Source organism: Pteronotus mesoamericanus, unplaced genomic scaffold (genome assembly GCF_021234165.1).
Source record: "Pteronotus mesoamericanus isolate MK-2021 breed Mesoamerican mustached bat unplaced genomic scaffold, CSHL_Meso_final contig_163, whole genome shotgun sequence".
Lineage (NCBI taxonomy): Eukaryota > Metazoa > Chordata > Mammalia > Chiroptera > Mormoopidae > Pteronotus > Pteronotus mesoamericanus.
The window spans coordinates 8,233,725-8,258,923 of record NW_026555064.1 but is presented as its reverse complement, the minus strand read 5'-3'; the positions used below and the strand labels follow the sequence as shown (position 1 = coordinate 8,258,923).

General features: G+C 39.5%; 1 protein-coding gene across 4 annotated transcripts in view; it reads right to left on the bottom strand.

The window, feature by feature from the left end:
- The window catches only part of INPP4B (inositol polyphosphate-4-phosphatase type II B), a 544,323-nt gene that overhangs the window by 414,874 nt on the left and 104,250 nt on the right, over nucleotides 1-25,199 (bottom strand). For all 4 annotated transcript variants that reach the window (XM_054562864.1, XM_054562878.1, XM_054562860.1 and 1 more), the window contains exon 2: nucleotides 13,599-13,661. The gene's annotated coding sequence lies outside the window, so the exon portion shown is untranslated. The remainder of the gene's footprint in view (nucleotides 1-13,598; nucleotides 13,662-25,199) is intronic.

The following is a 25,199-nucleotide window of genomic DNA, read 5'->3' as shown; positions in this document are numbered from 1 at the left end:
GTCCTAGTGTTCAGGGTGGCCATTGTCTTGGCTATGAATACCCACAGCACCTTGGGATACACAGAGCATGGTGCTGTCATACCAAATTGTTAAATTGTCTGTCTTCCCTTCTGGGTTTTAAGCTTTATGGGTGGGGGGTGCAGGGGGAGGGGCACATGTATGCCAATGTCTTGTTTCTCTTTGAAAATCCAGAAACTAACAGACTTCTTTCTTAATCCATGGTAGGTGCTTAACAACAATTCTGAGAGACTATATCAGTACATGAATCCATAATTTAGGCTGCCACGTGGATTTACACACAGGAAAGAGATGTCCCGCCCTGTGCATCATCTGGTCCGGAGATATGTGTTTGTTTATAAACCTGTCTTCTATGTTTTGGGGCAGACATTTGAGTGGGTCGCTGTCTTCTATGTTTTACTGACATGAACCAACACCCAGAGCTCAGTCATCAGTGCTGGTAACCAGACCCTAAAAAACACAAGTTTCCTGAGCTGCAACCGCCCTAGGCTGGGGCCAAATGAGTGAGCCTACATTTACTCCTTACTTCAAAGACAAATCAGGGGATTTCACATTCCTAGGTCCACAGGGACCAACAAGCATCCTATGGGAGGGTCATGGGTAAACACATACTGTGTGAAAATGGGGACTGAGCCGAAAGGAGGATGCAGGCTTTCTTTTAAAAGGAACAGACATCGCTCAGGTCCAGAGAATTATTCCCAGATCTTCTGACTGGTTTTTTTCAACCTAGAAATCTAAAATTTGCACATGAAACTACTCATTTTAAAATCTGGCTTGTTAAAATAATAGAAAACAAACATAAATCTATGGACCCTATCCAACTGTTGTGAATTATCAATTCATGACCTTGGCTTTAAGCCAAGGAGAAAGCAGACAGACTTTGAGACTGCCGATGGATTTGTACGCGTCCATCACATCCATCAACGCCCTTACCCTGGCTCGGCTCCTTCTACTCGACTACAGCTCCACAACTTCAGTGCACATCCTCAAGCACCCTCCTAACTCTCTCTTTCTCTCTCTCTCTCTCTCTCTCTCTCTCTCTCTCTCTCTCTCACTGTGAGTGAAACATCTTGAGTCCTAATTCAGAAAGAAAATCCACAGACATTAGCAAACAACTTCATCTTCCCATCCTCAGTCTACAAACTCAACTATGACTGGAGCGACCCGACCTTAAAGAAGAAAGGACTTTTCTCCTTTTATGGGCAATCCTCCCACCATTGTCCCTAATGTACCCCATTAATTAGCCTCTTCCCGCAAAGATCTTCACTTTCTCCTTTTGCATAGCTTAGTCACAGTTCCACCTTGGTGGGGACAACCAAATACCTACAGTCAGCCCTCTTATTAAATTTCTTTTAAGGTAAAGCTTAGTTTTCACCCTGTCCTATAAACTTTACTACTACATTAGCATAGATTTACAGAACAGGAAGAAATCATTTTCACTGACATACACGAAGTTTTCTGACTTTCAAAAAAATATATCACTTAATGCCACTTGCCTAAAACATACAAAGCACTGCTCAAGAATAATCCATTCTACATGGCAACCGTGATGTCCAAGTTCCTCAGCGCAGTTAACATTCTGCCATGGGTCATGGATCCCCAGCTCACATGTCAGGGAAACAGAATCAAATCAAAGTGGGCAATGAGCCCATATTGTTCAGTTGGCCAGAAACACTTATCTGTGAGCACAGCCAAAATTTTTGCTGCACACTGAGCCTAAAACGATATTTGAATCTATTGGAACTAGATATTCTGTTGCTTTTCAGTTTGTGACTCTAGATGGGAGGGTAAAAATTCCATACGTAAAGGAGAGATTAGGTTTCTGAAAGGTTCACCCTGAGTGCCACGACAGCAACTGACAGGCATGTAGGGAGAGTGGGAAGCGGTGCTCCGGGGCAGCCTATTATCTTGACTGCTGCCCAAGAGTGGGTTTTCCTAATCATAAGTGGGTTACAAAATCAGCATAGTGCATTGTGGCAAGCATTTTTAAAAAGAAGTTATATAGAAGAAAATAAAATATGGAGTGCATAGCACATATAAAAAGTGGTGATTATGTTGTGGAAAGCTATATATATACAAGGGGTTGTGTGTGTGCACACACTGGATCACAGTATGAAATATATTTCTGACTGTGGATCGTGGTAAATACATAAATATATGAACCACTGGTCTGTGTTTATCAAGCCTCACGAGTGAGTGATCTCCATTCTCTGCCTTCGTCTTTTCGCTTCCCAATGTCAATGTGTTGTTTCTGCTTCAGCAAACCCACTCGAATTTCTCTGCATAATGTCACCGATAGCCTTCTGTCGGTCATATTTGATGTACCCCCTTCAGATACATTCAGAGTTGAGTTCTCTGCACTGTGGTACATTGATCCCTCCTCCTTAAAACTTGCATTGTTTTGGTTTCCAGGGCATTGTTTTCTAATGATTCTCCCATGATCCCTGGTGATTCTCTCTCTCGGTTTTCATCTCTGGGTCCTCTCCCTCCATCTTCCCCTGAAATCCTGGCCTTCCCACAGAACAGAGCACAGCCCTCACACATGCCACATAAATGAAGACTGAACTTTATCTCTGCCACTTGTCACCTCCTTGGCCCTATCCACTACCACCTCTTGCCTAAATTACTGCAATGGGCTAGTGACTGGTCTCGCCTTCTGTCTATTTTCAAGGGTGGCCACAGTGACCCTAGGAAACAGAAAGTCAGATCATCTCATTCCTTTGATCCCACGGGCTCTGTGATCTCCTTCAGGTCTTTACTCAAACAGCTTGGTGAGGACTCCCAGGCCTCCCTCTTTACATAAACAGTCCTACCAACATTACAAGATGCCCTACCTCCCTTTCCTGCTTCACTTTTCTCCGTAGCCCTTGTCTAAAGTGCTATACGTTCATGTGTTTTGTTTGGCATCTGTCTTCTCTCACTGGGATGTAAGATCCAGCAAGGCAAGGATTTCTATTTTGTAGGCAACTACATCCCCAGCATCCAGAAACTGATAGCCCATGCTAGGAGGTCAACAAAACGTATTGAAAAAAAACGAAGGACAAACATCAATCACATATTCTCTGTGTGACGCCGGGCTCCGTCACTCCCGCACGCCGCTCTGCAATTCTCTCTGTGTATAACATGATTTGTAAGAGGGCTTTTTGCTATTAAGCAAAAAGTAAGAGATATTTCTAGGAAATTGTCTGAAACTCATAGCCAGGTCTTAATCCTAGGTCAGCAGTGCTCCAGCGGCCTTACCCAACAAGATGCCAATGCCTGCTTCCTGGCCTGTTGAACAGATAACACGAATGTCTTAAAGACGCTGCTTTTGAGTCCTTCTTTTTCTTAATCTACTTCAGCATACACACAAAAGCTTCTATTAGCTGGAAGGGTGGTAAAGATGAATCAATTTCCTTTCTTTATTTCCCTTTCAGTAGCTGATAATTGTGTAACAAAGGGAGAAAAAATATTAAGATTTATTTTCTCTATGAATTATAAATGATCACAACCTTGGTTTTTTTTTTATTCATTACCATAGCATTTTAAAAGGTATTTGCCCCTGTAAAAACACAAACTAAATGACTAAGGCTTGTCCTCTTCTAATACACAAGTACTTTTTTCCCCTTCAATTGGAGACCAAAAAAAAAATCAACTTAGTCCTCTTTCTACTCCCCTAATTTATTCCCATTGAATTTTCACAAACTCAAAACAGCTCTCTCACTGAATATTACTATTTTCCCCATCATTCAGATGAGAAATTGAGGCAAAATTGAATACAAAGCTTATTTAGGGTCACTCAGATATCAGGCAGAAGAGCTATGATTTGACTCTGGAACCTAAGGAATCGGAGATAGGGATTATGGGATAGGGAAGATATCTTCAGAAATGGGACTGAGTGTGAGGAGGTTAAAAGCAAAAAGAGGAGTCAAGGATGATTCCCAGGTTCCTGGCTTGTGTGACCAGTGAATGATGGTTCTTCCAATGACCTACAGAAGAAAAAGGTTTAGAGTACAAGTTTATCAGGTCAATTTTGGATATAAGCTCCAGGGGTCCCTGGGTAACAATTTGGAAGCTCAGAACTGCGTCCTGGGCTGAAGATATAAATGTGGAACTCAGAAGCATTAGGTAGAATCCAAAAATCACAGAGGCCAGCAAATTCACCCAGGAAGAGTTCACTCCATGGGGCAAATGGAAAGTAACTGGCTATCTGAGGAAGAGGAGTTTTAATGGAATGAGAGAATGAATGAAAGACTGTTAGAAGTCAAAGAGTACATGGTTGGTGAGGAAGCAGAAACAGATTATTTGTTAAGAAGAAGGAAGTGACTGAACACTATCTGGAATCCATAGGAGCTATTAAAATTGTCTTAGCTAATCCTCTCCCTTTGACACCTTCTAAAATTAACCTTCCTAGAAACATACCTCTAAAAGAATCCCGCCCAAGGAAAGACCCCATTAGAGTTGGTGGGTCATCCTCCCGCTCCCTAGGGACCCTCCTGAAACAAGTGCTCTTCCGGAAACGCTCCATGTTACGGCCTTTCCCCCACCGTCAAGGTCTTAGGATCCTGCTGATTTAGAAAAATTAATCTGGATGGATGGGTACGAAAGGTGAAAGTGTTACTCTTACCAGATCATTTTTGCATTGTAAAACAAGCCCTCTTGGGAATCCAGGTTTTTATTCTAAAGCAGCACTTCACAAAGCGTGCTTCACGGAAACCTAGTACTACTGAATTCCATGAGTGTTGCATAAAGATATCTTAAGTATAAAGGTTTCATGGCCCGCTCCTTTTAGGGAATGCTGGGTTAAACCAAGTTAAACAGTTTTCTTTACAGCAGGATTTTTAGAGACTAATATTTAAGTGTGCATTCCAAAACTACAGAAGATACAAAATTCATCATTTTTCAAAACTACCTGATTATAGGACTTCTTTAAAAGTGTCTTCACATGGGTCTGAAATTTAGGAAGATGTCTTCCTCTAAAGACAACGCTAACGAAGTTTGATTAGAGATCAAACTAGGTGCCATTTTAATTGCACCAGGTGTCGTCCGACGTTTTCTTCAGCTCACTCCATGTTTGGCACTCTCCTCACACAAGGGCATTAATCTGGGCATGATCACTATTAATGGGAATGCACCCTTGCTTGCAAATGTGTTTCCTCCCCTTTTTGTTCAACTGAATTCTGTGATCTCCGAACAAAAACCTGGGATGGGGCACAGGGCACTTGTTCCTTCACAGCCCAGTGGCAGACTACAAATGAGAGGAGGCTGATGAAGAAACTTGGTGGCCATTGATATTATTTCCCTGCTCCTGTTTGTTTCTTTCTCTTTTAATAGCTCACAAGCTCAATTGTCATGAGGAAAATCAATGAACAAGCTTTTAAGGAAACTTACACCCAGAGAGAAGAAAGGCCCTTTTGCCTTGAAGTTACCCTTTTCCTTTTTTAAGGGTGTCATATCCACTCCACAGCCAGAGTTCACTTGCAAGTCAAAAGAAGCCCAGTGTGCTTGTGAATTCTCTCTGTTTTGAGCACAGGGCTCTCACGTATTTTCAGAAGGATATCTCCTGTTAGTAGGAGAACTTCGGTGAATCAAATCGTTGAGAGCATCAGGCAGGGCTGAAGAAAGGAAACTAAGGTAGCCAAGAAAATAAACCATTGTCCATATGCCTGGGGGCTTGAAAAGAACACAGGGGCCTGGGACATGAACTTCCAGTACAGACCAGGTAAAAGTCACAAGTCCACCCCAGCGGCCAGTTACTTAATCTCATTGCATTTCCATTTTCTCACATATAGAATGGAGATTCTGGTAGATGGATGGCTAAAAACAATTCCAGTTCTCCCTGCTCTTGTATCCAATCAACTGCAGAGGGATTTTGCAGCTGCTTGCTTGCAATGGTGGAGTCTATTTCCCTCTCCCTTGATTCCTGGCCAGCCTAGAGATTTGCTTTGGTCAACAGATGCGGCAGAAGTGGCTCGGTGACCATTCTAAGCCGAGGCCTCAAGAACCCTTAAGCATCCCTGCTCCTTTTCTCTCAGACCTCTGAAACCATCCTGAGGACAAGTTCAGTTTAGACTGAGGGGGAAGGGAGGTCCTGCAGAGCAAAGCCAAGTCAGTCCATTTGTCCCAGCCAAAGTCATAGACACATGAGCATTCAGCAAGCTCAGCAAAACCAGCCCATAGCGGACTTTCCAGCTGACTGCAGATAGATGAGCAAACCCAGCTAAGGTCAGCGTAACCACACAGACAATTTGCAGATTTGTGCCAATGGGTTTTGCTTCTGGGGTGCTTGTTACACAGTATGATTACGACAAGATGGAAGCAGAGGTAACAGGGAGAGCTAACTCTTTGTAATGGGTTGAGAACACTGTCTGGCATGGAATAAGTAATCAATCAATATTTTCTATTATTATTATCCATTAATTTGTCATTACCACACAGAAGGTGAATGGGTAACTTCCTAAAGAAAAAAAGTTTCCCAAACTAAACTCCAAAAACAAAATGAAACATAAGATGTCTATTACAAGTTTCATGAAATGTAGTGATGGAATATTGATGTATTAAATTTATAACAATTTCTGTAAATTCATAAGAAAAATTAAGCACAGTTTCATAATGAGAAGCAAGTGAATTGTCAATGCAGTAAAAGTACATGATCCCCAAAGTCCTTCACACATCCTGTATAAATATGTAATATCTGATCTATGGCCAACTATCATATTACCAATTAGTTCAAACATCAAACTTCTTCCTTGCAAAATGGACAGTAACACTTTTATTATATGATTAACTGACCAGGCAATTTTGGAAAGTGCTGAATTTTATACCTTCCTCCTATAGTTTTACGATGCACATTCGAAGATTAGTTCCTAAAACTCCTGCTGTAAAGAAACCTGGTTAACTTGGTTTAACCCAGCATTTCCTAAAATTAGTGGGCCATGAAACCTTTTATACTTAAGTATATTTTCTTGTAATACACACGGAATTCAGGAGTACTAGGTTTCCATGAAGCACACACTTTGTGAAGAGGCATTTGGGGTGCAGCAACGGAGAAGCAGTCTTTCGTAGTCAGGCTGAGGAGTGGGAATTTCTGGAACAGCGCGGGCGGACCGACCCTCCCTGTATTTGAACTTCCGCCGCTCCAGGGCATGACCCGGCACGGACCAGCGAACTGGGAAGAAAAGCTCGCTGGTGCGGATGAAGTGGGAGCTGATTCTCAACGTGGAGCTAAAACAGTTTGCGTAAAATTGGCATCGTCTCTACTTCAAAATACTTCAAGAACATCTGTGTTATTTGACTATTTGTAAATGATACAGAAAGGAACGGACTAAAGACAGATGTCCCGATTGCATCCCAGCCCTGACCCCTTGTAGGGGGTTAAGTACTGGAAGCATAGGGTGGACTGTGACAGATCGAGCAAGCCGTGTGCTTCCGCACCGGTTCAACGTTGAAAGTGCCTGACCTGAACATCTGGCTGATGACGTGCCTTCCCCTTATGAGCCGCACCTACCCAGCGCACTTGCTCCCCAGAGGATATTACATGCGTCAGGTGACCGGCAGCATCATTCCAAAGGTTTGCCTCATCACCTACGCACATAAGTCAGCCACAGTCATGAGGAGAATCTTGTGAGTTATTTTTGTAGTAGTTCTAAAATAGACATGCACACCAAAAAATACCATAATAATATCACAAACTTCAGTAGGAATGAAATTATTTCTTTAGCCTATATACTAGATGAGTTACCTCCTTCCTTATACTGCACCAACTAAAACAATGTTTTTTTAATCTTAAAAGAAAAAAGAGTGTAACATTTACATCAGTGTTTTCCTTGCTACAACTCGTTTCAGGGAAAAACATGCCTTCCTAATTCTTTTTCCTAGCTTTTCCTAAGATATTTTTTCAGTTCATTGGAGGCAGAATTTTTCAAGGGAGAGAAATGGGAACAGGTCTTTTTAATAATTACTTAAAAATCTGTTTGGTGCTTGGTCAATTCATAGACAATCACCTAAGACTGGGGTCTAGCTGATTCTTAAAATCCAACAGATTAGTCTGAACCTTCCTGGCTAATGTGACTGATTTGACTGAATATTAACTACATTCTCTGAAAATAACACTACTACTTTCAATTGAAGATTGGCCAACACTATAATTTTCTTATTAATTTCTGGTGTGAAAAAACATTTGAGATACTTTTTACCTGATGTTTAAAGGACTAAACAATTGTGTGTGTGTTATAATTCATGGAAACATATCATTTTCAATTTCTAGATTATTTTGTCAACCGTTGAGCAAACATCTGTAAGACTCTACTATCTTTCAAAATGTTCTGAGTATTTTGAAACAACAGAGCACATATCCAGGAAAGTTTAGACATTTCTAAGTAAACAGTGTGTATAGATGTGGATGCTAAAAAATTAATACCACACAATCTTCTGATGGATTGAAGCCCCAAAAATGCTTCTTCTACAAAAACAATGAAACAAACCCAAAGTACAAATACTCCTGCAATCGTGGCATAAATGGATCATAAAGTATTGACACAGAAGTTTAGAGCTCTGGCCTCAGGTGTCATTTCTGACAAATTCCTCAGCCTCACATGTGGTTCTCATGCCATGTCATGGTTGGACAGAATACTGGTAGCAAAAGTAACCTGTTACATGTAAACAGGAACCCCAGTTTAAAAAACAATTTCAAAATATGTTATGCTTGAAGTCTTTCCCCTCATATATCATATATACTTCTCGTACCTTCAAAATAAGTACTCACTATTCACAGATGAGGTGTTCTAATAAAGTAGCAATTGTTTTTTGTTTTTACCAATGAAGGCCAAAGGAACCCTAGGAGGTTGCTGGTGACATCTAGTGGTATAATTTTAAAAATACCAACTGCATTAAAAATGTGGCTACCTACAGAGAGAGAGGAAGAAACATCCATATCGTACATGCATTTGCCAAGTCTAACGGACAACCCATGTTACAGATTATTTGCACCTGTCCACACCACTCTGCCTCCAATGACTTGCTTCCCCTTCCAAAGTACTCCCAGGACCGCCACGCTGAGGAATTGGATCCGGACACAAGGGCTAAAGCCTTAGAAGAACCAATTCCCTCAAAGTCCTTAGTCCTCTACTGGGAATTGCCAGTCACCTGAGAGCTCCAGTTGCCAAAGGCCCTGCCCCAGCCGTAACAGTGCCAGTTACATCGCAACTTCCCAAACCACCACAGACCCCTCCTAACCTCCAAGCCTAAAGTATAGGTATGTTCAGGGTCTTAGCCTAAAGAGACTCAACTATAGAGTTGGGAACATGCAATTTCAGACTTATGAATATCCTCAAATAGGTGAACGTAGCTATGAATCATCAAATTGGTGAATGAATGAATAAATGGACAAGGTAGAAATTTACAATAGACAATATTTTTCCTATTGATTCTGATGGAAGATATGCAAGAGAGGGTTTGCTCTTAGGCAAAAGGGCCTTGGCTGAGTAGCTCAGGTCAGATATTTCTCCAATGATATGTTCACCCAGAGGGTGAGGCAGTTAGGCCATCTCCCTTGGTGAAGGGAGTGTGTTTCAACAGTTAAAAATTATCTGCTTTATAAATTAGTATATTTGAATTTTGACTATTCTCACCGAAAAATGTGATAAAGGGAGTGTCGATTCTCAAGGTGGTCATAAAGAATACAAACCATAGCTGAATTATAACTCTCAAAGTAACAAGGAATCTTTCAGCCTTTTAAATATTCCTTCAGTGGAAATCCTAGCGCCGGAAGGAGCTCATTCCTTCAAATTTCTCTACTTCATTCACAAGTGGGAGTAACTGGATGAGAGAAGAAGGATCTTCTCCACTATCATAGTGAAGAGAAAAAAATCTCTTACCTGTATGTGTACCTTTATACAATGAAATTATATATGCATGTATATTTATACATGCACACATGAGAACTATTACATAGCAACATATGCAAATCGGTGTGGCAGACACTAGGTGATCTGACTGAGATGAGAGCATGTGGGTTAAGGAAGAGAAACTGATGTAGTGTAATGAGAAATTCAGGTTTTGTCAAGAGAAGTTTTCAGGTTATGCAGACTTTGGAACAAGGGAGAAAGAAGACTGGGTATTCAGAGCGGAGTTTTCAGGATCAGGAAAAGACAAGAATGTTTAGGGTCTGTAATGGAATAGGAGAAAAACAAATCAGGTAAGAAAAACAAGTGGGGAATTTGTGGAAAAACTTGAATATTAACAGGAGCTGATCGTAGACAATGCTATGGCTTGTAGTCATGGGATATTTTTTAAAGTTTTAAGAAAATGAATATCCCACAGCATCTAATACTCAGAAGAATTAAGAATGCCAATCACTTTTGCAAATAACAAAAATCATTAAAAACAAAAAGACAGATTCATAAAAATTACAATAACTCTCGTGCAAATTCTTCTTTAAAAATTACTTTTTAATTATATCTCCATGAGAATATTCAATGATTTGTTCTCTGACTTTCAGTTTAAACTCTCTTTGGGGGCATATTTGTCCGATATTGTAGCCATATATCTGTAAAGCACTGCATGTATAATACATGGAATCTAAGTCAGGCAATGTGACAACTATATCACTCTTTTTATCACATGACATACAAATATTTCTAATTCCCATTTAAATTCATGGTCATTAACTTACATATTAATCAACCTGCAAGTTTTGATGCTTCACTTTCCATTGTTATGTTATAGTAGGTATATAATAAATAATATAAAATTTAATTTTGGTAAGCCCTTAAAATATCAGATTTGTATCCTTTTAAATCTCAACAAATATTATTATCTCTACAACATTTTCTCCAGCCAGTAATAATAAATCACAATGAAACGAATCTCCAAACAATATCTTTATAACTTATGTTTAATGCTCTTGAACATAAGTAACCCTACACATTAGCCTTATAACAGTTTATTTTCAATTCTCAAATTGTGATTATACTGAGCCTACATTTCAACCTAGAGTACATCAAAAAAATTGCTGAATCCTTAATAGCAATTAAAGATTGATATTACAATTACAATTTCCTACAGAAAAAGTCAGATATATGTGAAAATAAAACTTAATATCCCTACATAATAAAAATAAATTGCAGACATGACACTTTCTTAATTGAAATTCAATCTACTTCCAGGATATATAAACCCATATAAAAATGGAACAGAATAACAGTCTCTATTTTTTTAACATAATCATACAAGATATGTAGAAGGATATTTAGACCTGATTAGTTAAAGTTGCCTCTCTCCAGATAACAAAATTAAGGATATCGTGACTAGCCAACATAAATAACTTCACACAATAAAGCACTACATGAAGAGTTAAAATGTAGGCATCTCTTTTAAAAGGGTCGAATACAGAACTTCCAGGTACCTGCACACACACAAGCGCCTGCTGATCTAGTAGCTCGCTCCCTGAGCTCCTCTGCCAGAGCCAATCCTTGTCGTCACTGAACTGAGAAAGCCAACCAGTCCCATTCATCTAAAAACAGCACCTTCACCTGTAAGTCTCAACGGTGTACGATTTCAACATTGAAACTTAAATGTATATATTCCATCTGAGATAAGAGAGGCAGAGCATCAGTACGTCAGCACTCACTGTCTTACAAACAGAACTGTTTGTAAGACTGCAAACAACCCTATTTCCCAGAATCCCAAGGACCAGGCCAGAGAGGTGACAACATCAACACCATTCCTCCCACCCAAGCCACTCCTCCACACCCCACTCCTAATGTTCACACAAACCATGTGTCCTAGAGCACAATCCCTTCGGGGGTTTTATCAGACCAAAGTCCCTGGTTTCTGGCAAGATGCCAAACTGTTCCTTTATTCTCCTGTTGGGAGGAAACACATTTTTTTGACTCTGCATACATGCTGGAAATCCCACCATGTCAATGGAAACGACCCCCTCCCACCCCAAACTCTCTCTTTCCTAAGTTCAGTTCAAAGTAAATGTTTCCCGATCTTAAATAAACAAAAAGCCTAACAAAATTGAACATATTCGTATGTACACACCTCTGAAAAAATAATTTCACACAAATGCATCTTGGATAGTCTATGCTCCCTTTATCCTTTTATTCTAAAGAGCACGGGTCCTTTATCTTCCTCATTGAATTCATCTCATTCAGTGTGTTTCTCCCTCTTTACTGTGTCATTGTCCATCAATTCTCCCTCAGCAAGAGCTTTTCTACCACTTACCTCCCTATGCCCGTATCACATAGCTCAGCTTCAACATCATTCACATTCGTGTAAGGTATTAGTGCTCATTGCAATGTCTCTCTGTGGCGAGTCACAGTTAATAGGCCTATGCAAAGGCAGCCCTCCACTGATATCATTAAACATTCAGAAATATTTCATAGATCCAATTAACATTTTAGTATAGATAAAATTTGAACAGAGTGCCTACAATTCAAAATTGCCTTTAGGGGAAAGAAGCTGCTTCCTTAAGGGGTTTTCACCTCCTTTGAAGAATCAACTAAAATCAGAAGTAAGTAGAAACACCTAATTTGTCATTTAACATAACAATTTATTTTTGCTCAACTGCAAATTCAAGGTCGGAAACAAGTTTTCTGCTGATGTCCATTAAATTTATGTGCTACCTTTGTTTCAACATTCATTTGTTTTTAGGAATTCAATAATGTGTCAAAAGTAAAATCCAATCAGTTTCAATCAGAATGTAGTCTAACATGCATTTAAATAAACTTATTATGCATGTAAATACATACAGTAACATCATATCTTCATAGCTATATAAATAGGTAACATTGAATAGATGGGTCCAATTCCCATCACAGTTCTAACCTTTTAGAAACTTTTCTGAAAAAAACTCTTTTAGATGGTATCTGTATTCATTAAGTATGCACACATTGTATATCTATCTATATCTTACACTTTGTTTACACATACATATCATTAGAATATTCACATGAATATGTTCATGTTTTTAAGCCAAGATAGTAAATAAATCACATAGAAACTTGAATATTTAGCAACTCTATCTGCAACTGTTGGGTATAATCAGGCATGCTATTTAAAAACGGTATGATATAGTTCAGCCTTTCCAAAGAAAATATGTTTGTATGAGTGTCTCCATAAAACTCAATGACGTTTTAGATGACTTCATACAGAAAATTTTTCCATATTCAAAAAGTAATATGTAAAACCACCTGACCAATGTTTAAATAAAAGGAGGTTCTTATTACTGCACCCTGACAAGATTCTAATTCTCTTTTTGTCTATCACTGTAAATATGATAAACTAATTGCAGTTATTCCCAAAGATAATACAATCTTCAGGTTGAGATCCTGGTTATATGTTACCATAAATAAAAGAGTAGTGTCAGAAAATTAACCATTATCCACAATGTTTTGATAAGCTAAAATATATTTTAAATTTTCCTGTTACTTCATAAATATGGTAATCATTATAACCATTCCCTCTACTTTTCAATTGATGATTTACTTTTTGATGGGGTTATTCAGTAGCTAAAACCAGTAATGAAGGAAAGCCAACGAGTTTAATGTTTCTGGGTTAAACACACTACAAAAGTATTCATTCTCAGTAAGTATTACCTTGGTCTGATTTTTCATAGAAGAGTGAAGATCTCTTGCCAGGTAACACCATTTCTTTGGGTTCTGTGGGCAAAGAGAAAAGAGATTAATATAAACAACCTTTCTTTTTACTCTTTAAGTGCTTCCTAAGGAAGATTCATTAGTAATAAAGGTCAGAGAAGAAAATCATTTAACAAAATATTCAGCGGCTGCCTGGGGAACCACTTGCTTAAATGCCACATAACTTCCCCAAAAGTCCGTCCTGTCGCCCCACAGCCATGGCCGAGAAGCTGGGTGGCTGGGGCAGGCACTCCGCCCAGTTCTCTTTGCTTCTCTTCCTTTCTCGCGTGGGAACGAGACTCACACTTGAACAAGGACAAGCATGGGCTTCTATCATTTGAAAAGATAAGATGTAAGGAGTGTTGAGACAGAGCGTTTACTGAGAATACAATGGTCTGAAATGGAATTTTCAATTATCTAAACCTACTTTCCTCTCTCCCCCAGTGAGTATGGGTTTGAAAATATTCGTGAAAATTTGATTGTTTTACTATTCTGTTTTTCCACAAAAATGATAAAATGACGTATTGTGAGATGACTCTGTAAATACGTGCAGGTTACCCTCCTCATGAGATACAATTTTAGAGTTTTTCCATGCTGCGATGAGGAGAAAAGTACTTTATAGAAGTCAAAAGTTATGAAAATATATCTTATTCCCTCCCTTCGCATTTAACCATCTTGAGGAGTATCCCATAAAAGATTTTATTGCATCATTATCTGAATGTGCAGATTGGAGGAAAAGAAATTCAAGACTGAGCAACAGCTTTCCAGAAAGGACTGTCACGAAATTTAAATTCACCCTTTATGAAAGTTATTTAAGAAATGTTAACAGTTAAAAGCAACATTGATTAATTGGCTATAACAGTCATTATAAGAATAGTCATATAAATGCAATCGCCATGTTTCACTAGCTGTGTGAACTTGAGCAAGTAAATTAAATTCTGTAAGCCTTCATTTTTCATCTGTAATATCGGAATGATAATTATTTCTACTCCATAGAGCCGATAGGATAAATAAATGAGATAAATACATATAAAGGACATAGAACTAATGAATATTAGCTAATATAATTATCAACATCATTATTACACCTCTTTATCATCATTCTCCTTTATAAAAAATGCATCATCTGTATGTTGCCTTGTGTGTTTACCACCCAAAGTCAAATCTTCCGTCACCATCGATTTGACCCCTTGTCCCTGTACTAGCTCCTCCCCACTTGAAGCCTATATAATTTTATTAACCAATATCACCCCAGTAAATTTCATACTGGACATTACCTAATTTGCCTATTGACCAAGCTGACTCTTACGACAAAGGAAATAAGGGTCTTTGGGCAAGTGAGGAGAAGAAACTGAGTGGTTGGAGGTCAGTAAGCTGCCCACCAGTTCCTGCAGTGGCTCCCATGCCTCTTGCTGAGGATTTTGGTTCAAAGAAGCCCTCCAGGGAACTGTGATCTCCTTCAAGAATCACCTAAAGCAACTGGCCCTTTTCTGCTTTTGTGAACACTCAATACAATTCAGAAAACACTGCAAGCTACTGTCTATAATAACAGACTTTAGAGAAAATGTAATAAACAAAAATGACTCAAGAGAAACAGTCCAGGGGAGGAAACATCTGTAGACAATTATGTCAAGGAATTGGTGAAAATAGCATCATTAAACAGCGTACAACGTGTCAAAGCAACAGAAAGTATTGAAAGAATATTATGCAGTCAGGAAAGGGGGGGTCAAAAATAATCTTTAAAAAATTCATAAGGACAGCAGAACCGGTGCGCACAGGTTTGACAATCAGTCCTGTTTGGTCTAAAAAAATTCACTAGGGGAGGACTTTGACAGACTAAATCTGACAGGCAGGTAAGGAGGGATATATCTTTCCAAGAAGCTGGGACAGTGCATTTGAAGAACTGAAGTGTACAAAAACCTGGAGACCAGGTGTGCCACAGTGCGGACCATGGTACCACTGTGCTTCTTCGCAACCTCCCATTAAAACCGTCATCTTATGTTAAAGGAGAGAAACACTGATAGCACCATTGGGAGGAAACGGGACAAAATAAAAAGAGGCCTCTCCAGTAGTTGCATCACTCATAGGGATGATTGAGAAACATTGCTTGAGACTCAAAACTCATGCTGTATAATTTGAAACAGTGTGACATACATGACTAGAAATAAACTAGGAAGGGAGTTTGGTTCACACCAACAACAGCCCCTAACTCCAGCATTCGGACATCAAGCAGGATCACGTCTGCTGTGGGTTCAGTTGTGTCCCTGTGAACATTGTCGTATTTGGAAATAGTCTTTCCAGGTGTCATTAAAAGGTAAGTTAAGATGACATTCCACAGGGAAGGGTAGACTCTTAATCCAATATGATGTGTGTTCCTACAAGGTGAGACACAAATATAAACACACACAGAAGAGCATCATGTGAAGACAAAGACACAGAGGGAGATCATGTGACTAGGGAGGCAGAGATCAGAGCGATGCATCACCAGCCACGGAGTGCGGCAACACCAGAAGCTAAGGGGAAGTCAATGGGATAGATTATCTGCTAGAGTTTTCAGAGAGAACATGGCCCTGTTGACATCTTTATTTTACACTTGTAGCCTCCAGAACAGTGACAGAATAAATGCTTCTTGTTCTAAGCCATCCAGTTTGTGGTAATTTGTTACGGCAGCTCCAGGAAATTAATGCAGCATCTTTTGAGTCAATAAGAACTAGACCTTTATCTATATGCCCTGATCAGTTGGAGCTTTAAAAAAAATCTTATAGTTACATTAAGTTACCAAACATATTCCCAATTAGAAGTTAGAATGCCCAGCTACATATAAAAAAGGATTTAAAGTTTAAATTGCCCTCCCTCCATAGCTGGGCTCTGCTGCAATTGGAAACCAGGAGCCAGTGAAGAGCGCCCCCATATTCTACCCCAAGTCTTCTCCAACCAGTTAACCCTGGTTCCAAAGCCCCGGGAACACAGGAGTGGAGTGAAAGAGGGACGGTAGGAAAAGAAGAGGTAAATGGAGAAGGAACGTTTCTTCTGGTCACTGAGCTAAGAGAAGCAGTACATATTTAAAGCCATTGCACAACCAGCATTTGCTCTCCCTTCTCCAATCGCTGGGGACCTTCAGTCTGTCCTACCCTTCATATAAGTTCTCACTTGCAGGGTCTGCAGCTGTTCCACAGGAAACTCTAAAATACCCGGGGAAAAGAGGTGACTCCCCATACAGCATCTCCACCTTGCTCTGCCACCAACTGCCCACTAGCTCATCTCTTGGTCTTTAGATTCATCAGAAACAAGTCTAGTGTTTTAGACAACCACCCCAAAACTTCACGAGACACACATTACAATCTCGCCAAAGTCTCCTTGAAGTACCTCTTTCTAGCAATGAGAGGGCGAAACAGGCAAACACCCCAACTACCTCCTTGTGAATATTCCTAGTGGACCCTCAGCTCACCTCCAAAAATCTGTCTTTAGTTCCCAAATATCCTACCCCTGATGGAGTATGAATGTAAAAGTTATCAAGCTCCTATTAGGGGATTTCTACAAGGTGATCTATTTCATAAATCACTTTAGTATCTAATAGCTCTTCCCTTATGAGGTCAAAATTTTCCAATTTTATAACCTGTAATATTAGTTTTTACAATTTGAGCTTTACAGACCCATGGGAGAAGCAGCTGAGAATTATATCTAATGGATATACTATTTTTTTTAAGCTTCCTGAGCATTCCATGAATTTTATATTGTTCTTCAATGTAATCTGTCCTGTTGAGTCAGGCAGAGCGCTAATGGCTCCCATGCTGTCTTTCCCAGTTCCATTCTCCTTGCCTATTCCTCCTGGTTGCGGTTCAATTCTTTTCAACATCCTCCAAATTTACCACCCTGTCAAAACTTTAACGTCAACTTCTGCACAAAGTGATCCCTAGGTTCTCTGGACTCTGTTGATTTATGATTCTCTGACCTTGTATAGCAATTATAGTTAATGCCTATAATTTATATTGCCTTCTTCGGTAGCCTTATGCTGTCATGTCTCCCCAACTATATTTTAAGTTCCTCAAGGACAGCTATTGTATCTTTTGCCTCTCACCTATCACCTACCCCTTCAGTACTTAATTCAATATTTAGCACTTAGGAAGGAGGTTCCTAAAATGTACACACCCACTTGCTGTATTAAATACCTAGTAACAAAGATAAGATAGAGCTAACTCATGTGGCATAAATATTTTACCAGGTCCTATGATAGAAATTGCATAAAAAGTCCTTATTGTCACATTTGAACAAACAACTATGCCAGATAGGAAAAAGGCAACAAAGAAATATGAGAGGTACAGACCATCCTAAAACTAGGATGCTAATATTTGGATAAATATCTATATAGAAAGTTTCTGCATTTCTCTGTGTTTGACCTTGCCTTTCTGCTGGAGGTAGCTTTTTCCTCAATGAGAAGATAAATAAAATAAGAACAGAGGAGTCTGGAATTTGACATCCAGCAAGAATTCTTGGATCCATAGTAAGACAATGGTTTTGAATATCTGGCTTTCCTTAGGGAGAAAGGGACTTTTAGAACCACAAGCTTAGTTGCCATAACATAGTAGAAGTCAGACCTGGAGAACTAGGTCATGAGGTTTCGTGATTCTAAGAGTGGAGAAAGCATAGGGTATGATGTAAAAGATTTGAAAAACTACCTTGGGCTTAAAAGTTGCCTGGATAAGAAGACAGACAGAGGAGGAAGTGGGCAAATATCAAGTCCTCATTTCCCTTAAGTTCAACCCCCAGATGAATATGGGAACAGAAGCATTAGGATTAGTAGCCCACTTTTCCCAGCATAGACTGAAGAGAAATTAAGACTCTCTGAGAAAATATTACTGTTCCCCAAAATGAGATCACATGAGGCCCAATGAATGTCCCAACAGTTACAATGTCATAAGGGGAAGAACAGAAGAAAGGGGAAAAAATTCTAATGCCTACCCCCTTACCCAAAAGTTGTCTGAGTCATCCATCCCTGACAAAAAGGAGCTAAAGTTTATCTCGTCTTGTATCATCATTTTGCAGATGAGGAAGCTAAACACCAGGCAGACAGACTCATTTACTTAAGAGTATTATGCATGTGAGAACACAGAAGAGGAAATAATTCCAATTTTTCTAGCACCCACTGAAATAATAACATAAGTTAATGTTATTCAGTTAATATTTAAAAATAAACATTCCAATAATTTTAAATCCATTTCTTTTAATAAACAATTCAATATATTTAAAATTAAAACAACAAATAATGATTCCACAGAACTATTCATTTTATTAGTAAATTTAGTAAGGTTACTGAATTTAGGGTCATGGTACAAAAATCAGTGATGCTACTATATAAGAACAAATTAAAACTAGAAAATATACATTTAAAATTAAATTTAAAAATCTCAAATTCCCTGGAATAAATCTAACAAAAGATGTTCATGACCACTACAAAACCCAACAAAACATTATTTAGAGGGGGTAAAAAGCCAACAAATAAATGGAAAGAGGTATGTCATGCTCATATTGGAAGTTTCAATATTATAAAGATGTCAATTCTCCTCAAGTTGATTTATACATTCAGTATAATCACAGTTGAAATCCCAGCAGTTTGTTTTTAAGTTAAGAAGCCAACACTTACACCGAAATGCAAAGGGCCAAGATTAGCCAAGATGACATGAACGAAGAACAAAGCCAGGGGTCTTCAATTGCCAAATATCAAAGTTATTATAAAGCTTTGTAATTCATAGTGAGTAATCGGTACAAAAACAAAGAAACAGATATATGGAATGAAACATGAAATCCAGAAACAAACCCACACAAATTGCAGCAACTAATTACACAAGTAAATTATGGCAAGTTTGATGATGTAGAGCCATGGAGACAGGACGCTCTCTCTACTATAGGATACTGACTGAACTATAGATCTGTTTGGGATTAGAAAGTAAATCTTAACTCCTACCCATAAAAAGTCAGTTTCAGAGGGCTGTACATCTAAATGTGAGTGATAAAACAATAAAGCTTTTAGAAGGTAATATCCTTCCCTCTGGGGTAAGCAATGCTTTCTTAAACACCATAAAAGAAGTGGTAACCATGAAGGAAAAAGATGGTAAGTTTGACCACATTTAAATTAAGAACTTCTGTTCATCAAAAGATGACAAGCAGAGAATGAAAAACCACAGAGCACAAGAAGAAATTTGATATATATGATAATAATTAATACTCAGAATATTTAAATAAACTCCTCTAAATCAATAAAAACAAGACATACAACTCAATAGAAAAATAGGAAAAAGACAAATAAAAATTTCCCAAAAGAGGACATTCAAATTTTCAAGAAACATATTACAATTTCCTCAGCTTTATTAGTCCTTTGGAAATGAAAATTGAAATCACAGTGGGGTGCCATACATGCAGACAAATGGGGCTAACAAAAAGAACACATAGTACCGAGACTTGGCAGGGATACAGAGCAATGGTACTTTCATATCCTACTTGAGGGGGGCCGATGGTGGAAATCGGTGGAATTTTAGAAAACAGTTTGGTAGTATCTAAAGGTGGACATACGCACGCTGTATGGCTGGGCTAATTCTATCGCTACGTTTATAATCACTATAAAGGCATACAATGGTTGCCAAAATTAAGTGCAAAAATGTTTATGGCAGCATTCTTCACAGTAGAGATAAGCTAGAAACAGCCAGATATCCATTCACAGTGGAACTGATGAGCAAATTAAGAAAGTTAAGATCCACTCAAACAATAAAATGCTATGTTAATGACAATGAACAAACCACAGTGACATCAACAACATGGATAAATATCACAAACAATGTTTAAGGGTAAAAGATCATAAGCAAAAAGTACATACTATTGTATATGACATTTCTATAAGATTTTAAATAAATTTGCAAGAAACATATTAAAATTTCCTCAACTTTATTAGTCTTTTGGAAATGCAAATTGAAATCACAACAGGATACCACTACATGCAGACAAATGTGGCCAAAATAAAAAGAACACATACTAATACAAAGCATTCATATAAAATGGCGGGGAGGGGGCGCGAGGTTCTTGTTTGGTATAAGTGACTGGGAGAGGCCATAAGGGGAGCTTTTGAGGTACAATTCCTTCTTAAGCTTGACACCTGGATCTTCAGGTGTGTTCGCTCTGTAACATCTTATCAAGCTGCAAACTTAGACAGGCTCGCTTTTCCAGGTGCATAGTACTTCAGTAGTTAACAGTTTTAAGTGGCACTGGACCCCCACCCACCTCTCTGTACCACCTGAAAACAACAAACATGAATAGATTTTAAAGATAATCCCTGATTTTAAAAATAATCATGAAGAAATAAAAGAGCAGATTTCAATCGGCAAATGTTGTTCCTTACCACCTACAGGTGTGATCATTCAAACAGCATGTGCAGATGAAACCTTGGTATTTTCCCTAAAACACAAGCCATTTTCCATGTTTTTGGCATATGATATTCCTCCTCAAAGTACTTATTCATTGTCGGCGTTGTTTAATAAAAGGGAATCTACCATAAAATGCACATATATTCTATTTTAAAGCATATTTGTATACTTATCATATACAAACACGTTTGTATATATTAAGAAATTTTTACTATTTGAGCCACACTAGCCAAATACACCTGACTTTTGAAGTTATTTCCTTTTGCAAATACTAAAACTGCTACCAGTTGGATTCCTTTCTAATTTTCCCTTGCTTATTATTTTATGAAACAATTATTTCAGAAAAGAAAAACACAAACAAAACTAAGGTTTGGAAATATAGGTTTTTTATAATTGTCTGCACTTAAACTTTGGAAAGAAAATATCAATGGAAAAAAGAAACACAATAAACACCTATTTATCTCTGCACACAGTAAGACAGAAAAAACTTTTTCTTTTCTGAATTATAATTACACCTGGCTTAAGCATCAAAACTGGAAAATTACGAAGGTAACAATCAAGGCTGGAGCATTTTGAAATCTATGCTAACTCTATGCCAGAGGAAAGGCAGATATAGAATAACACCACCCCGCAAGCCACAGGCCGTGTTTAAAGCATATTAACCATTGAATACGGGGAATCACTCATTTCTACACTTTAATTACTTTTTTCATTTTAAAGCCTACTACTGTTTATACCATAGTCACAATCAAATTGGCAAAACTGCTCCGTGGCAGACAGAACAGAGACCTATCCTGCAAAGCGCAGTCGGCGCGGGCGCTCGGAAGGCTCGAGGAGAGAAACCGCACCACCGTGAGGCAGGGACGCCGCCGCCATCTTGGACGGCAGCCCCAGGCGTGTGAAGGGGTGAGCACCCGGGGTGCGTCCGCCGCCGTCGGCCGACGGGGCTGCGGGCTCCTCAGGGGAGTTTTCTAACAGGCCCGGTGAGCCGATCGCTTGACCACCTGCCGCGGGGGCGGGGACTCCCCCGCAGAATAACGTCTCCAAGTTCCTGGACGCGTTCCCAAAATCTCTGTGATACGTGGCTGCTAAATGAGGGTTCTGCGAAGGTAATCCCATGAACAGACATCCAGGGAAATTTTACAGCTAAATTCTTAGGCCAAAAAAGTGAAGAGCCGCCCAAACCCAACGTACACGCTGTGAACTAAAATGGTGCCCCGTTGAGGCTTCTGAAAAGACCGGAGCAGGAAAGGGTGATTCAAAGGGGAGACCCTCAGCCCTCTCTTCAGCCAGAAGATGGGCAGGCTCTGTCCCCTCTCCGGCCCCCCTCCGGGGGTCCAAGTCCCTCTCAGACTTTTTCTGGAGAATTGGCCTTTTCGCCTGTATTCTCTTTACCCCGTAGAACTTTCTCACTCTCTCTCATCCAGCCCTGCGATGATGTAAGCGAGGACGCGTTCGACCCGGAAAACCATCGTGTTCGACCCGGAAAACGATGGCCTGTTCGGTGGCACTGACAGGCCTGCGGGGTGTCTCAGCAGCCGCACCCAGCAACAGAGGAGGTCTGCGGCGAGGCTCGTTCCATCAGAAGCTCCGCGGCTCTGCCACGGCCCCTCTTTAACTGAGCCCGGAGGTCCCCGGCTCTGGCTAACCGATCAGATCGTGGCTCCGCTCCTTCGTGCTGGTGTTCCAACACTGGCCGGGTAACACCGGCGACAGTAGCTTTCTTTGCTGGAATCTTCACTTGGGCTTTATTTACATTCTGGGGAACTGCGGTGCTGACGTCCCCTTCAGCCATGAACTTGGCCTCGGCAAGTGAAAAGGCAGCTTCTTCATCCCTTCGCCCACCACCGTTGAGGCCTATGATCTTCCTCAGGGTCTGTCGAAATCGAAGAGTGAAGGCATCAGATTTTTTCCTGTGGGAGGTCTCCACCTGTCCGTGCGCCTCCTCATCGAGCCTTCACGTTGGTCCGTCCACCGTGGCCGAACATTCTGACGATGACTGTTTGGTTTGGGTTCCGGCCCAGGAATCATGGCTGCCGCAGCGCCTTCCTCTCCCGGAGCCAGCTGGTTCTCTGCCCTTTTATTTTTTAACAGTCAGATCTTTTACCTAGTTGATGAAAACCTTCTCCTCTCAATAATATATTCTAATTTCACCAATGAGGTTATTTTCTTAACCGTCTTTTCATTCTCTGTTGTTCATTCATAGAATCAAAATATTTTCCCATAGGCAATTTAACAATAAAATAGACTCGAGAAAAGTTCTACTTTTTGAAAACTATTTTTTAAATCTCTAAGTCGAATTATTTTACATATTACTGCAGTAATAAAAATAAACATTTACAGGCATTGTTCTGAGTTGCTGTTCTATATGTATAATACTCACAGGAACCCTCGTAGCTGGGTGCACTACCATCCCATTTTATAGCCGAGGAAACTGAAGCCGAATCTGGTTATCAGAATACCTGAGCCCCAGAGCCAGTAAGCAAAGGCAGAATCTGAAGGCAGGTAGCTGCCCCCAACCCCATTCCCATGACTCTTCCGTGCAGCAAGTGTGGCCCTGCGGTTCCAGGCAAGTGCCCGTCACTGTGGCACGTGTCGTATTAGGTAAATGTAGTGCTTCCTTCTTATTATGAAGTCTTCCCATTTTACTTTGAATGCATGTTTTATTAAAAAAAACTGTATTCTGTGTATGTTTTTGCTATTTTCTATATTTTTCATGTAGTCACTAGAATTGTAAACACACTACACTTTGAATCCTCCTAAGAGTTTAAAACAAATCACACATACCATGCCATTTGCATTTAAACACACATACTCATCCAGCACTATTCTCTGAATTGATTGTTATATAGTTTATTGTTCATTTTCTCATCTTCTATTTCATTCTGTTGCCAAAGTCAGAGTCTAGATCCTTTATTCTCAAACGGTGGTCCATGAACCAGCAGCATCTCCATTGCCTGGAAGGCTTGTTAGAAAGACAGAATTCCAGTCCTGAACAGTGTGGCTCAGTTGGTTGAGCATCATCCCACAGAGCAAAAGGTGGCTGGTTCGATTCCTGGAGATGGCACATGCCTGCGTTAAGGGATGGTCTCTGTTGGGGCCTGTGCTAGAGGCAACTGATCAATGTTTCTCACATCAATGTTTCTCACCCTTTCTTTCTCCTTCCCTTCCTCTCTCTCTAAAAAAATAAATAAAATCTTTTTTAGTAAATAAGTAAATAATAAATACAGAATTCTAGGCACCACCTTAGACCAACAGAATCAGAATCTTTATTTTAACAAGAATCTCAGGTGATCTGTGGGCATATTAAAGTTTAAGAAACCTGTTTTAATAATATATTTGCCTAAATGAAAGGCTTTCTTAATTCTTGCTTCAGCTAATTCATTTCCATAAGTTCCCTGAAAGATAGTCTTATCAACTTTACCACTAAGTGTTTTAGTCTGTTGAAATTATTATTGAGTGTTTCACTATTTCTATGAGCTTTACTGCCTACAGCATTACTGAATTTTACTGAATTAACTATTGAGGACTTGAAACAGAAGCTCCCCTTCTGGGGCTGTCGGAAAATCTCTTTGTTTGCATGGTGCTGTCTCCTCCCCAAGCGATGACAAATGCCATCACTTGGGAAAAGGCAGAGCCGCCCTGCTTTGGCTCTGGTGGGTAGCCTTGTAAATGCCTATGAGAGTTCCTAAGTTAAAAGATCAATAGGGAGGAGCTACTGTTTCCTCAGAACCCTGGGAGACTTTATGCTATATTCAAGTACAACGCTGATCTCTGTTCCATTGTGAATTCTCAGATCTCCTAGTTCTCAGGTATTCACTTATAAGTTGCCCTAGGGTGTTAAGGCTTTTTATATAAGTTGACCTGAAAAGATTCCAAAAGAATATTTTAGTAGGAATACAGGATTTTGCTTCTGGCTAAAACAACTAGTATCAACAACAACCAAAAACAACCATAACGAATAAAACTCTCAAAGAAAAATGTCCACATTGAAAACCATCACAATAATATTCAAAAAAGTAAATCAATGCAAAAAAAAAATTCAATCTTGAAAATGTAAGAGAAAATTCTGGGCTGTTAAGTACTGTTCACTGTTTTAATAAAGTACCAGTACCCATATTTCAATAGCTCTGTCCAGAAAAAGTCCAGT